Raw genomic sequence first — 14,113 nt, 5'->3', positions numbered from 1 at the left:
GGTGGGGGCAAATACTGTCTTTAGGAAAGCGACATAGTCGTGACTCGGAGCGCGTTTCAGATTTGGTGGAGGTTTCGCCAACAGTTCAGAATTGCAGCAGCCAATTTTCCAACAATCTAAAGACAGTATTCTGCGATGGTGATGTCTCTATAGAAGATGACACTAGACTTTTTGAAATTGGAGCGGTTTGAAGGTGGGAATTTCAGGCGTTGGCAGAAGAAGATGCACTTCTTGCTAACGACCCTGAAAGTGGTGTATGTTCTGACTACTCCGAGTCCGGAGATACCGGAAAATCCAAATGATGAAACTATGGAACAGGCCCGTGAAAGGGGCAAGTGGGAGAATGATGACTACATTTGTAGAGGACACATCCTCAATGCACTGTCAGATGCACTGTTCGATGTCTATCAAAATTCAATGACAGCAAAGGAACTTTGGGATGCACTTAATGATAAGTATCTTTCTGATGACGCTACAAGTAAGAAATTTCTTGTTAGTCAGTTTATGAATTATCGCATGGTTGATACAAAGCCGGTCATTGATCAGTTGCATGAGATTCAGTATATCCTCAGTCAGTTTAAGGTTAAGAATATGCATATGGATGAATCTATTGTTGTCTCCTCTGTTATTGACAAACTACCTGTAGCTTGGAAAGATTACAAAAAGGAACTCAAACATAAAACCGAGGAACTTACTCTTGATCAGTTGGCCCAACACCTTCGGGTGGAGGAAGAGACAAGGCGTTAGGAGGGTAAGGATAATTCTACTTCCAAAGTACATGTGGTGGAAGATAGTTCCAACAAGAAACACAAGAACAGGGACGGTGATAAGTCTTCTGGTAAGTGGAAGAAGCAGAAGCGGGATCCTACCGACACTGGTTGCTGGCATTGCGGCAAACCTGGGCATCTTAAGAAAGATTGCAAAATCCTGAAAAGGAAGAACTCTGGTGGAAATCCAGGAGCATCTGGGGCAAAGAATTCTAAATTCATTGTTGTTGTTTCCGAGGAGAATATCCTCGATGATGTTGGAAGTTGGTGGGTTGATTCCGGTGCGACAAAGCATGTCTGCAATGACAAGAGGCTCTTTACTGAGTATAGTCTAGTTGCAGATGGTACCGTTCTGTTCATGGGAAATGCGTCAACTGCATCAGTTAAGGGAAAAGGCAAAATGGACTTGAAGTTCACTTCTGGCAAGACGCCGACTCTTACTGATGTGTATCATGTAGTTAGGAAGAATCTCGTGTCTGCAAGTCTACTTAATAAGTATGGGTTTAAAGTGGTGTTTGAGTCAGGCAAAATTGTTGTGTCCAAGGGTGGTGTGTTTGTTGGCAAAGGCTATGTAACCGAGGGGATGTTTATGCTTAATATTAATAACACAGTTGTTTCTGCTTATATGCTTGATTCTTTTTCTTTATGGCATACTCGTTTAGGACATATCAGTACAAGGAAAATGGATTGCATGATAAAATCTGGACTAATTCCTAATTCTGATAATGATATGGTTGATAAATGCAAGATTTGTTTGGAATCAAAGATAACCAAATTGCCATTTCCTAAAATTGAGCGGACTTCTTCATTACTTGAATTGATTCATAGTGATATATGTGATTTTCATAGCACTCCTACTAGAGGCGGAAAACTTTATATGGCAACATTCATAGATGATTATTCGAAATTTTGCTATATCTATTTGCTTCATTCCAAAGATGAAGTACTTGATAAATTTGTTGCATATAAGGCTGAAGTTGAAAATCAATGTGGTTTGAAGATAAAACGTCTTAGGTCTGACAGGGGTGGTGAATATCACTTCCCTGATTATTGTGAATCAGTAGGGATAATTCATGAAGTAACTGCACCTTATACACCACAACAGAATGGAGTGGTCGAAAGGAAGAATAGAACTTTATCTGAGATGGTAGTTGCTATGCTAAGCAATGCAGGATTAAGTAAAGGTTTGTGGGGCGAAGCCATACTTACCGCTGCTTATATCCTGAATAGAGCACCTCTCAAAAAGTCTAACATTACTCCATATGAACTCTGGTCAAAAAGGAAACCAAACTTGAGTTATTTTAAGACTTGGGGGTGTAGGGCGATTGTGAGATTGCCTAGACCTAAAAGGAAGAAACGGGTCCAAAAGGAATCGAGTGTATATTCCTTGGATATGCTTTGCACAGTAAAGCATATAGGTTTCTAGTGGCCGAGCCTAATGATGTTGTGTCCATCAACACCATCATTGAATCTCGAGATGCAGTGTTCTATGAAAATAGATTTGACAGAATTCCAAGGTTAAAATCTAGTAAAGATTTGGAATCTAATAAAGATTCAAAAGAGTTTCCTTTGATGTCCAAAGAGGACAACGAGCCTTTAGAGGTTCCAGTTGAAGGAAATGAACTTGAGGAACAAGTTGAATTGAGAAGGAGCAAACGAGTTCGGATAGAGAAAACGTTTGGTCCTGATTTCATAGTTTATCTAGTTGAAGGCACTAGAGAGACTTCATGTGCTCACAATGTATTTTCACTTCACGTTGAAAATGATCCTTTGACATTTGAGGAAGCAATTAAATCGCAAGACGTGGCTTTCTGGAAAGAGGCTATCCAAGATTAGATGGACTCTATCATGGGTAATGATACATGGGTTCTGGCGGATTTACCACCTGATTCTAAGCCAATTGCTTATAAATGGATTTTCAAGAAGAAAATGAAAATTGATGGAACTATTGATAAGTTCAAGGCCAGACTTGTAGCCAAAGGCTTTACCCAGAAAGAAGGTATTGATTACTTTGATACTTATGCCCCGGTTGCTAGAATCTCAACAATTAGAGTTTTAATTGCTCTTGCTTCTATATACAAGTTTGAGATACACCAAATGGATGTCAAGACTGCATTCCTTAATGGTGAATTAGATGAGGAAATCTATATGAAGCAACCAGAGGGGTTTGTTGTGCAAGGTTATGAGCACAAAGTTTGCAAGCTTATAAAATCTCTTTACGGACTTAAGCAAGCACCTAAGCAATGGCACAAGAAGTTTGACAAAGTGATTGTGTCAAATGGTTTTACAATACACCAGTCTGATAAGTGCGTGTATAGTAAATTTAATGGCAAACGAGGAGTCATTATCTGTTTGTACGTAGATGATATGCTCATTTTTGGTACAGACCAAGAGAGCATTCAGAGTACAAAAGATTTTCTTTCTGCTAACTTTAGTATGAAAGATATGGGTGTTGTTGATGTAATATTGGGTATAAGAATTAAAAGAAGTGGTGGTCACTTGATTCTATCTCAGGAACATTACATTGAGAAGATTTTAAAGAAGTTTAATCACTTTGAAAGCAAACCGGTGTCTACTCCGTATGACTCTCAATCGCCATTAGATCTTAATGAAGGGAGAGCGGTGTGACAACTAGAGTATTCTAGAGTGATTGGCAGCTTGATGTATGCCATGACAAGTACAAGACCGGACATTGCATATGCGGTGGGAAGACTTAGTAGGTATACTAATAATCTTGGGCATGTGCATTGGCATGTAGTATATAGAGTACTGCGGTACCTCAAAGGGACTATAGATTATGGAATAGTCTATAGTGGATATCCTTCGGTTCTAGAAGGATACACTGATGCTAGTTGGATTACTGAGCAGAATGGTCACTCGTCAACGAGTGGTTGGGTGTTTACACTTGGTGGAGGGTCAATCTCCTGGGGATCTAAGAAGCAAACGTTGATAACAGACTCAACCATGGCAGCCGAGTTTGTAGCATTAGCTTCTGGTAGTAAGGAGGCAGAATGGCTGAGAAATCTGTTGCTGGAAATTCCAGTGTGGCCTAAGCCTATGCCACCTGTATCGCTGCATTGTGATAGTCAAGCTACGTTGTCGCGAACGTATAACCAAGTGTATAATGGAAAGTCCAGGCATATTGGACTAAGACATAGCTATGTGAGACAATTGATTGTTGATGGGGTGTTAACCATCGATTTTGTTAAGTCAAGTCAAAACTTGACGGATCCTTTTACGAATGGCCTTGCAAGGGATTTGGTGTTGAAAACATCAAGGGGAATGGGACTTTTGCCCAATTAGCTTAATCACTCCTGGTGGAAACTCAACTCAACCGGTTGATACTCTCAATCTCTTGAGTTCAATGAGAAACTACACCATATGTCGTGATTGAAAACACTTTAAAGCTATTTTACACATTTTAAGGTAAAGTGTTTTGTACCTATAATGTGAATACAAAGGAGGTTGAACTACTTAGTTCTTAATAGATTGTTTTGTGCTAATGTTATAGGAGCACGGATAGCGATCTACCTATGAGAATGTGGAGGTGGTGCCGCTTCCTATAGGTCACAGGGGCTAGACCTTAGAGCGTTCATGAAATCAAGATAAAAGACCCATGGCCAGTTCACGGGTCAACCGATTGGGATATCTGCATTATTTGGAGGATTATGTGTGAGACACGTCCGGTTGGTCGACAGAGGACAACTAGTTCAAAGACACGTCTACTATGCTGCCCTGACCAGCTTTGATATGTTTTCACTAAGTGAATAGTTGAATTCGCAAGACACTATTTATGTATGCATAAACCTTGTAATAAGAATCGAGAATAATTCATCTGTATTTCGAAAATGGTGGGGGATTGTTAGAGATTTTCAAAATAAAAGAGTCGTTGGTTTTGGTTTTGTAAATTTCATTTGTTTCCTTAGAATGCTTGTTTTCCTCTTTGTGAGCTTTGTCCCACATTGGTTAGCTGAGAGATGTTGGAGTGGTATAGATTAGGAAACATTCCTAATGTAAGTAACTAATGATCTAGTGGGCTGAGCCGGTACACACTCACACACGCACGCGCAAGTGCGGCGTGGGCTGTGTGGCGTGGGTTGTGGTGCATTGTGGCGCTTTAGCGGCGCACTTTGCACTTAGCACGTCAGCGCTAGGCGCGCCTTATTGGCGCCATTTCTTATTGCGAGTTGGCAGTAAGGTGACGCTGACGTGGATGCTGCGTGTCACACGCGTGGCAAGTGAGTCACACGGAGCGGTTCCGATCGGGTGTAACTCGAGCCTACGGGTGCGTTGGTTCGTAGAGTTGCGATCTTAGCCGTCGGCCGCGAATGGGCTCGATCCAACGGATTGGATCAAATCCGATTGGGTGTGAGTGAAACAGCACACCAGTTCGGTGTGACTATGTGTGACTGATCGATCTGGACCATAGGATCTGATCCAACGGTCAGATTAGATCGGGTGCATACCCATTCTCAATGGGTGCGTAGTGGCCTATAAATAGACCACTACTTAGCAGAATCCAGTGCTCATTTATATACACACAAAATCCGAAATTCCACATCTCTCTCTATACTTCCAAGCATTCATTCTGCATTCTGTTTTGCTGCAGAAAACAGAACGCAATGGTTCTCGGTTCTCATTTCCGTTCAGCAGGTATTCTGTCCGTTTTGTTAGTGCAAACGCAAATGGAAAGAACTTCGAGTTCGGATTTCGATTTATCTTGAAGGCAGATTTGTTGTTACCCTTTGCATACCATCTGGTGGGGGCAAATACTGTCTTTAGGAAAGCGACATAGTCGTGACTCGGAGCGTGTTTCAGATTTGGTGGAGATTTCGCCAACAGTTTAGAATTGCAGCAGCCAATTTTTCAACATGCTACAGTCTCAAATGTCATCCTCCGCGTCACATCAAGCACAAACCTTCTATTGCTCCAGACAGCCAATGTGGATGTAACACTACTGATCCACCTACTATTCTGAATCCCATTGGGTATGCTTTTAAACTCCTCCCATTAGGCTACTGAATCCTACATATAAATAGAACACCTTGGTATAATACACCTGGTGTTCCCCTATGGCGCCTACTATTTGGTTGAGATGGAAGCCTTAAAATACATGCATATGGGGGATCAACCTTCAAGATAGAAAGAATGGCCGACGGCAATGTCCAGAGACCATCGCCACTCATGAAGCCTGCAGCCATTGCAATTCCATATTTCCTCGCACTCTCCTTGTTCCTTTTCTCCCATACAAATCGCACCATTGTCCCAACAAACATGTCAATGGCAAAGTGCGATCCAACAAAACAAGGGATTGCCATTGCCGTAGGAATAGGAATATAATGGGAGATTTTTCCTGGAGCAAGGTCCCTTATAAGATTAAGAGCCAGTGCTAACAAAAGGAAACCAACTGTGAACGAAAGGCAATATTTTGGCAGCCCAGTGAAGCCTTCCACTCCTACGATGGCCATTTCCCTGTAGATTACAGCATACGGCAATGAGTAGAGACCGTCTGGGGACCCAAGATCGAAACAACTCCAAAACAACCAAAACGTTAGCGGGCCGATGACAGAACCCATGGCCATCCCGACGAGCTGGCTGACAAACATTGACTTGGAAGATGTAGAGTGAGATGGCCTGTCTTGAAGTCCTGCATGAGGTTGGCAGCAGCGGCAACACTAGATGACAGTATTCCACAGGCTGCAAGCCCAGCTATGACCCCACCATTACTACTACCAACAAATGAACCAACAATGAGAATCCCAATTTTCCCATAGATGGAAGCCAAGCCCGTATCAGTAAGACCAGTACCATAAGAGTTGCAGAAGGCGAGAGCAGGAGCAATGATGTACAAAAAGAGCACCAAGTACCAACTTAGGGAAGGAAAGAAGGCTGGAATTATGATCGATGACGTTACAGCCAATATAACATACCCAGAAGCAGCAAACCAGAAGGGTATCTCGTCTGTAAGAAAAATCTTGTCCCTTTCCCCTTGCTCCGTTAGAAATGTGGAACTCCCGCCACCTGCAAGGCTGCAACAGCAAATCGAATGGCACATGACAGTGTAGTCTTCGCATACTAATTCATACGTTTTTTGGAAATGATTTTGACAGTCTCATTTTAACCGAATACACTCCTCTTTCGTAGTTGTAATATAAAGTTACACAAATGCCGTTGAATGTTCCTTCTAGTTCTCTTCACATTGAACTACCATTGAAGAGCTTTCGAGTACTTTTATACTAAATAGAATTCAAAAAAGAAGATGCATTAATTTGGACAATGGATACCTGGACAAGGGTGTGGGATATGTTTGATACTTCCCATTGAGCAATTGCGATGTACTATTTAAAATTGTCTTCTTATGCCTATTTTATTGCATAACCACTATAAATGCATACAATTTTAACACCGTATATGATCCCTTTCCACTTACCTATCAATAACAGATTTCACGGGTCCAATCCTAAGATACACCCGACACCCGATACCTTTACCCGAGTCTAGCTGAGAGACATGAGCATTCAGAAAATAGAATACGGCTAAAAGTTTGAAATACGCTCACTGAAAAACGCAGTTTCAAATCTTCACTAATACTTTACCTACAAAGTCTTCTTTGACAGGAATGCAAGTTTGATCAGGGCCGCAGGCACACAATTGCTTGCCAAATCAATATTGCAAATACCTTAACCAAATTGTAAAGACCATCACCAAAGATAAGGGACGTGGCTATGAAAGTCTGCAGAAAGAGAGGGGTAGCACATTATACAGCAATGGGAGACGGTAGAAGTGAAGGGTATAAAATGGGCTTCTGATTGTCTGTATAATTATATGGATGGACATGCAGAAAATACCAATTGCTAGCACCAATGTTTAAGTGCTTTAACTTCAATAATAACAAAACATACATGATACATTATGGATTTACAAAGTCTTTTTTTTTTTTTTAATCCGTCTTTGGAAACTCATGATCTTCTCAGAAAAGGAAGGGCTTACAATTCTATTGTAGTATATTTTTCGCTCTTCCTATTATTATTAAAAAGAGCCAAAAACAAAAAAACAAAAAACAAATCGCTTCATACATCTATTATGCCTGAATGTGCATTATATGGATTATTTGGAGTGATTTTTGGCTTTGGATGTCTACAGTTGTATATTTTTTGCTCTTACTATTATTTCAAATTAGAGAGAACACAAAAAAAAAAAAACCTATACAAACCACTTCATACATCTATCGTGCCTTTATGTACATCATATGAATTACTTGGAGTGATTTTTGGCGTTGGATGGAGTTCTTGTGGTTAATTGATTGCAATCTTCAATACCTGGGATTTTGAGACGACTCCTCCCGACTCTGCTGGAAGAGTCGAATCGTCAATCATGGGCTCTGTTTGGAACTTAGGGAAAGTGAGAAAAAATAAAGGATAGTTAAATTTTTTTCCTCCAATCTAAACGATTGGAAAGAAAGAAGAGAGAAAATAAAGAATTCTAATTTTGTGAATAGTAAAATTTTCTTCCCAATTTCCCTCTCATTTTATTTCCCTCATTTTCCATCACTTTCCCTCAATTCCAAACAAAGCCTAGAGAGTTGTCATGGAAGAGACTCTTCTTTGTATCTGCATTTCATTTTCTTTGTTTCCAAAAACGGAGAGAGAGAGAGAGAGAGAGATGCTATCCGGGATCCAAAAAGACTTAAAAACTGTCCAAGAAAGAAAACCACCATTTTCATTCTATTTTTTATGTTCGAGTTTCTCTCGGATTCTTTCGTTATTTCATCTAAAAAATTTAATTGCAAGCATATTTATGCACTTAACATCTAGGTCGTGGGTTCAAGTCTAAAGATAGCCACTTGGTGCGTTCAATGCCAAAGATTTAGTCCGCACTCATGCCAACCTTCCAAAGCACCATTAATGGATACCAACTGGGCATACTTTTTTTCCTTATGCCATAAATGACTGTATTTGACACGATAGAAATTGTTGGGGTGTTACAAAATCAATGGACCGAAAAAAAATGAAAAAATCGATCGATCGATTCGGTTTTCGGTCAGGGTAACAGTGGAATTTTTCCGGTTTTGGATGGATCGAACCGGACCGAACCAATTTTGGTTCCGTCTCTCAGCTTTCTAGTATTATTGACCGACCGAATGAAATAAGACCGAACCGAACCGAACCGAAATTAAAGCAAACTGAACCGACTATGTATATTTTACATATGTTTATATAATTCGCATTAATCTTGATCGTTAATTTATTTTGTGTTTAATCTATACCGTCCACACAAACCCGATCCCTAACTCCCATCCCTATATCTTGTTGAATCTGGGTTTGGCCTTTTGGGCCATTTGGCCATTTGGCCCGCTGTAAAGTTGGGAGAGAATGGTTTGGGCCATTGGAATGGGTATGGGTTTAGGCGCATTGGCCCACTGTCATGTTTTACAAATGGGCCCAATTAAGGCCCATTTCAGGTGGACCAAAATCCCCAAATGGACTGACCCCACCCCGAACCGAACTGAACTCCAACACCGATCGGGATTGGTCCGAGAAATATTTACGCTGAATCGAATTGGTTTCGAGAATTAATCTCACCCCTACCCGACCCGAAATCACCCCTAGAAATTGCCTTGAACTAGGAGTTCAAGATGCATCTATCTATATTATTAACATAATAATGATTGACATTACCTTATGGATCCACCAAAGCCTTTAAGATCGCTGGTTCCTAGGCCAGTGGGATACCAATTGCCGGCATGGTTGGAGATGAAGGGAAAAAGAAAACCCCATGACATAATTGCTCCAAGAAGCATTGAGCAATTCACTAAATGTGGACAAACCAGACCGCAACAGATTTTTCACTTAAACAGAAATCGAAAGAAAACCTGCGAAACAATTATTTGAAGGTCAAACATAATAGTCACCAGAACAGTTTCAAGTGAGAGTCTTACGTTTTCTCGTAATTAAAGTGTCCAGCCGAAAATAGGAAAATTATCAAATCCACATCCTCCTTCAGTGCCACTGAAAAACCATTTGAAGCAGCTCCAACAAAAGCTTATACTCAGGCATTTCCCAAGACACCAAGTTTGCTCACTGAGGGGAAAAAAATAGAAGATGAAAATGTAACAGAAGGCAGCAAATTGTGACTTCAAATATTTTTAAAACAAACAAAGAAAACAAGTTCAATGATATAGTATAGTTCTAATTTGTGTCCCACCCAGCAAGCTCAGTCCCCGCAGTAGTGTGAAAACCATTAATCAGCATCGCCGTTGCTGTCCCAATGGGGTATGAGAGGCGATCGTTCATAATCATAAACTGAAATAGAATCCAAAAGGTGGGATAGTTAGATCAGTCAACATTTTACTGTGAGGTAAGTGTCATCAATGGTAGGATAAAAATGGTTTCCAAGAAAACAAGCAAATGAAAAAGAAACTTGCGCAAGGGAACAAGGCAAAATATCCCGAGGAAACTGATAAAAGTCAAGAAGCCAATCATCCATCCCAAAGAAGGGTTTATCACATCTTCTGCACGGTTTCCGGGATAGTCCACACCAACCAGTCGGTATGTGTTCTCGTCCATCGCATCCAAATTTGTGCCAAATCCCCCTGTCAAACTTTTGAAAGTAAGCTGATCTGATGTGTCTTACACCAAGACGAAGAAATTCTCTTGTTCAACAAACTGTTCAATGTTTTGCAAGAGATCCACAGCAGTTACAAAAAATCGCATGTTTGAGAATGAGAACAAATATTTTTTACAGAACTGTTCTAAGCAATGTAGCTAGTTTGATATGTTCCCTCCCCTTGAAGGTGCATCTTAGAGGGACAAATTTTCATTATGTACTCGCATACTTTAGGAATCACATTACATCTATTAGACCGACTTTGTATATCATCAATTCAACAAAAAGCTGAGCACAGCAAATGGATTTGTAACCTGTAAATCCCGAGCTATCTTCAACCCCAAACACAACACGGAAAGAGAACACATGATGCAGGATGGTGAGAGAGGGATAGAGAAAGTGCACCAGAACCACAACCCTACCTGTCATATTAGCTCGGGTATGAGTGCCGGCAGGGGCGGTCCCACCATAGGGCACTTGGGCTCACGTGCCCCCATGCCCTTTAAATTTAATTTTTTTTGCGGTTTTTTATATATATTATTTATGTTGAATGTGTGTAAGTACTTGTTGGTTGGTGCACTGGTAAAGTTCTCTTCTTTTAAGCAAGAGGCGGTGGGTTCAAGACGCTCCTGCAAGTATTTTTTGCCTTTTCCCAAAAGGCATTGTGTGTGTGTGTGTTTTTTTTCCTAAAAGGCAATAGAAAAAGGTAATGTGTGTGTGTTTTTTTTTTCCAAAAGGCTGAAAATAGTAGTGCATACCTTGTTTTTTATATTATTCGTGGGTTTGAGTCTACCCCCACATTGCATTTGTATACTTTTTGCTCCAAAACTGTAATAGTAGAGTTAGTAATAGAAAAATATATGATGAACATGTGATAATGTTGTTTTAATGCATTTAGTTAAGGTGCGCAAATTTGCCCGAGTAGCTAATTATTAAAATACATATATACTTTAAATTGTTAATTTATCATGAATGCTAAAATTATTTTGGAGTAAATGTGCTTAACTGTAACTCGTATATTACGGTTACAAAAAAAATTGGTGCTCCCACTATGTCAAATTCCTAGGTCCGCCACTGGTGCCGGGTGTGGGCGTTATCTGAGGATTAGATTCATCCAATTCATATGTTAAGGATACGGTGACATGCATCTCCTTGGCAATTGACCATGTTAAAAGGACAGAATGTGCACCCATGGCCTGGAGTTTGCTTGGTCTCCGGTTTGTTCATCCTGTTTTCAGTTCTAGAGTTTTGTTCCTCCGTCAGCTTTGCATTCCTTGTTTTGTTGTATCCGGTTATGATGTGTCCAAAACCTGACTCGGTATCCTTGAATTTTTTTTCTTTTTGGTGCTCAATCAAATAAAATTAAATCGTAACTGTGATAAAATCAACAATAAAATCAGCGATTTTGAAAATTGGGACGTTTCAAAGAATACCTAAAAAAACATCTAAAAAACACCCCAAATCTCAATCTCATAGTTTCTGATTAAATTTTAATGATCTGGGCCGTTCAATATGTTCAAAACGTGATTTTAAGGGTATCCGGAAGAAATCGGCAAAAAAATTTACCGGAAAGGGCTTGATTTGAGCAGTTTTTTATTGAACCATTCAATAAAAAAACTGTTCGGATGAAGCCCTTCCTAGTCTTTTTTTTTTCTGATTTCTCACGAGATACCCTTAAAATCACATTCTGATCACATTGAGTGACTCGGATCATCAAAATTAGATCAAAAACTTTGGGGTGTTTTTTTAGGTGTTCCCGGAACCGCCTCGTTGAAAATACGATGAAACGAATTTGGCAACATTTCCTTTTTTGTTTTTTCTTCTTTTTCCTCTTTCCTACTAAACCGTGAAAGCAAAGTGAAGGATAATTTTACCACTGTAAGCGAAGCTGAAGCACGCAACAATGCAGGTCTGGATCACAGTGTTCTCTTGTCTAAGTCAAGGGCGCAACTGGAAGCCGTAATTTGGACATCAGCTGATTCCAAAGCTTGATGAGGTAGAAAGCCAGAAGTGCAGCCGGCGCACACAAAGAGGGGACAGCACCAGTGGTAAGATTCAGCCGATGTACGTGTACCATAAGAGAAAAGACAGTGCCTAGTTAAGGCACTGATAAATAACCCCCTCAACGTAAGTTGCTGCTTCCATGGCAGTATTTGCTCAACTTGTACATCCTTGGAGGACTTGTCTAGAAGCGGCATCCGACTCGAATCTTCTATACTAATTTCAGTGGCCATCTTATCTCCCCCGAAGAACCTTCTCTTCTAAACGCAGGGCTCAAGACCTGAACGTGCATAAGTGATTCCCAAACTAAATTTTTCCCAGAGTTGAACTTTTTACATAAACATAAAACAGCAATTGTAGACAGAAAATAGAGAGAATTAAAGAGCAATACGAGTACAAGAACAGATTTCTAAAACCAGATTTTTCTGGAAAACAAACAAAAAGAAAAGTTGGATGCGGTGGAACTAGTTCAAATAATGAACACAACCAACACAAGTTTCACATATAAAGTTTTAAAAAGTTTGGGGTAAACCTTCAAATCATGGAAATACACACACACCATTAGCAAGAATCCTACCTCAAGGAGGGAAAGCCCCAACAATGAAGAAATCCGAAAGGCTCCGGTGAGAAATCAATCCGGTGGAAATCAAAGCCCTCGCCGCATAGTAGATCGCAGATCCGTAGGTGGGACCCTTGATCTTGGCTCTCAAAATATATACTATATAGTATTGCTGGATGACTTTCGTGAGGAGAGCCCGCAAGGTCGCGAATCATTAATTCACTAAACTTTAGAGACATTTCTTAATAAATAAGATATTGACAATCATAATTGAAATTCAAAAATGCATACATATATCATCCATCATTTATGGAGCTAGAGAATCATTTCCAAAAGGGAAAAAAAAAAAGTTTCAGTTATCAAAACCTTCTCATATTCGTATTAGATTCTCTTCATCAACATTTTAAAGTCACAGGATTGAGCTATCGATGGGGACATGATTCAGTTTTTTGGGCAATTATGTCACCGTATTTCTTCGGTAGAAGATGTATTGCAAAGCTCTTCATCCAAACTAGAACAATAAAGAGTAACTGAAATGGAATGGCAGAAGCGTAAGAGTACTCCGTGATACTGTTTTTAACAAAAGTTGCAATGCTTTGGCCCTTTATTTCTCTCAAGGAGGGGGTCGCAATGCAATTGATTTGGAGGAAACAAATGTTTACACCGACGGTGTAAAGAATTTATTCTCTATACATATGTAAAGTAACAGTTGTGTTTGTTTGCTGATCGTAACTTTTTTTGAGATATGGAAAAACTTCATTAATAAAACGATAGTACAACCTTGCGGGCGCAAACGGCAAACCAACCAAACAATCCAAACAAAACAAGAAAGGGGTGCTCAACAAGGCGAAACTTTTGTTTCATATTGTACATGTATTTAGCCGTGCATATCACGAGTTCATTGCTAGTTTACTTGTGTTTGAAAAGGTGGGATCCGGAAAGGAGAACTTGAGGAAAGTGAATTTAACTCGAACCAGAATGGGGTGGACCCCATACAAACAAAAGATGTTAGGGATGTTTAGGAGCCTCCTCTTTTTGGCTTTTTGCATTTTGGTCCTTGAGGTTTTGGCTTTTTGGATTTAGAAAACAGAGGAGCTAGCCAGAGATCAGTAGTAACGCTAAGGCGAATATCGGAAGCTGAAAACTGGGCATCAAATAATACACCTCTGGATTTGAAAGC

General features: G+C 40.0%; 1 pseudogene; it reads right to left on the bottom strand.

Moving 5' to 3' along the window:
* Positions 1–5,849: 5,849 nt before the first annotated feature.
* Positions 5,850–12,607, bottom strand: LOC131328361 (probable metal-nicotianamine transporter YSL6; annotated as a pseudogene).
* Between the last annotated feature and the right edge of the window lie 1,506 nt (positions 12,608–14,113).

Source organism: Rhododendron vialii, chromosome 6a, assembly GCF_030253575.1.
Source record: "Rhododendron vialii isolate Sample 1 chromosome 6a, ASM3025357v1".
In the NCBI taxonomy this organism is placed as follows: Eukaryota; Viridiplantae; Streptophyta; class Magnoliopsida; order Ericales; family Ericaceae; genus Rhododendron; species Rhododendron vialii.
Note: the sequence above shows the minus strand (reverse complement) of the source record. Positions and strands in the feature narration are given on the sequence as shown.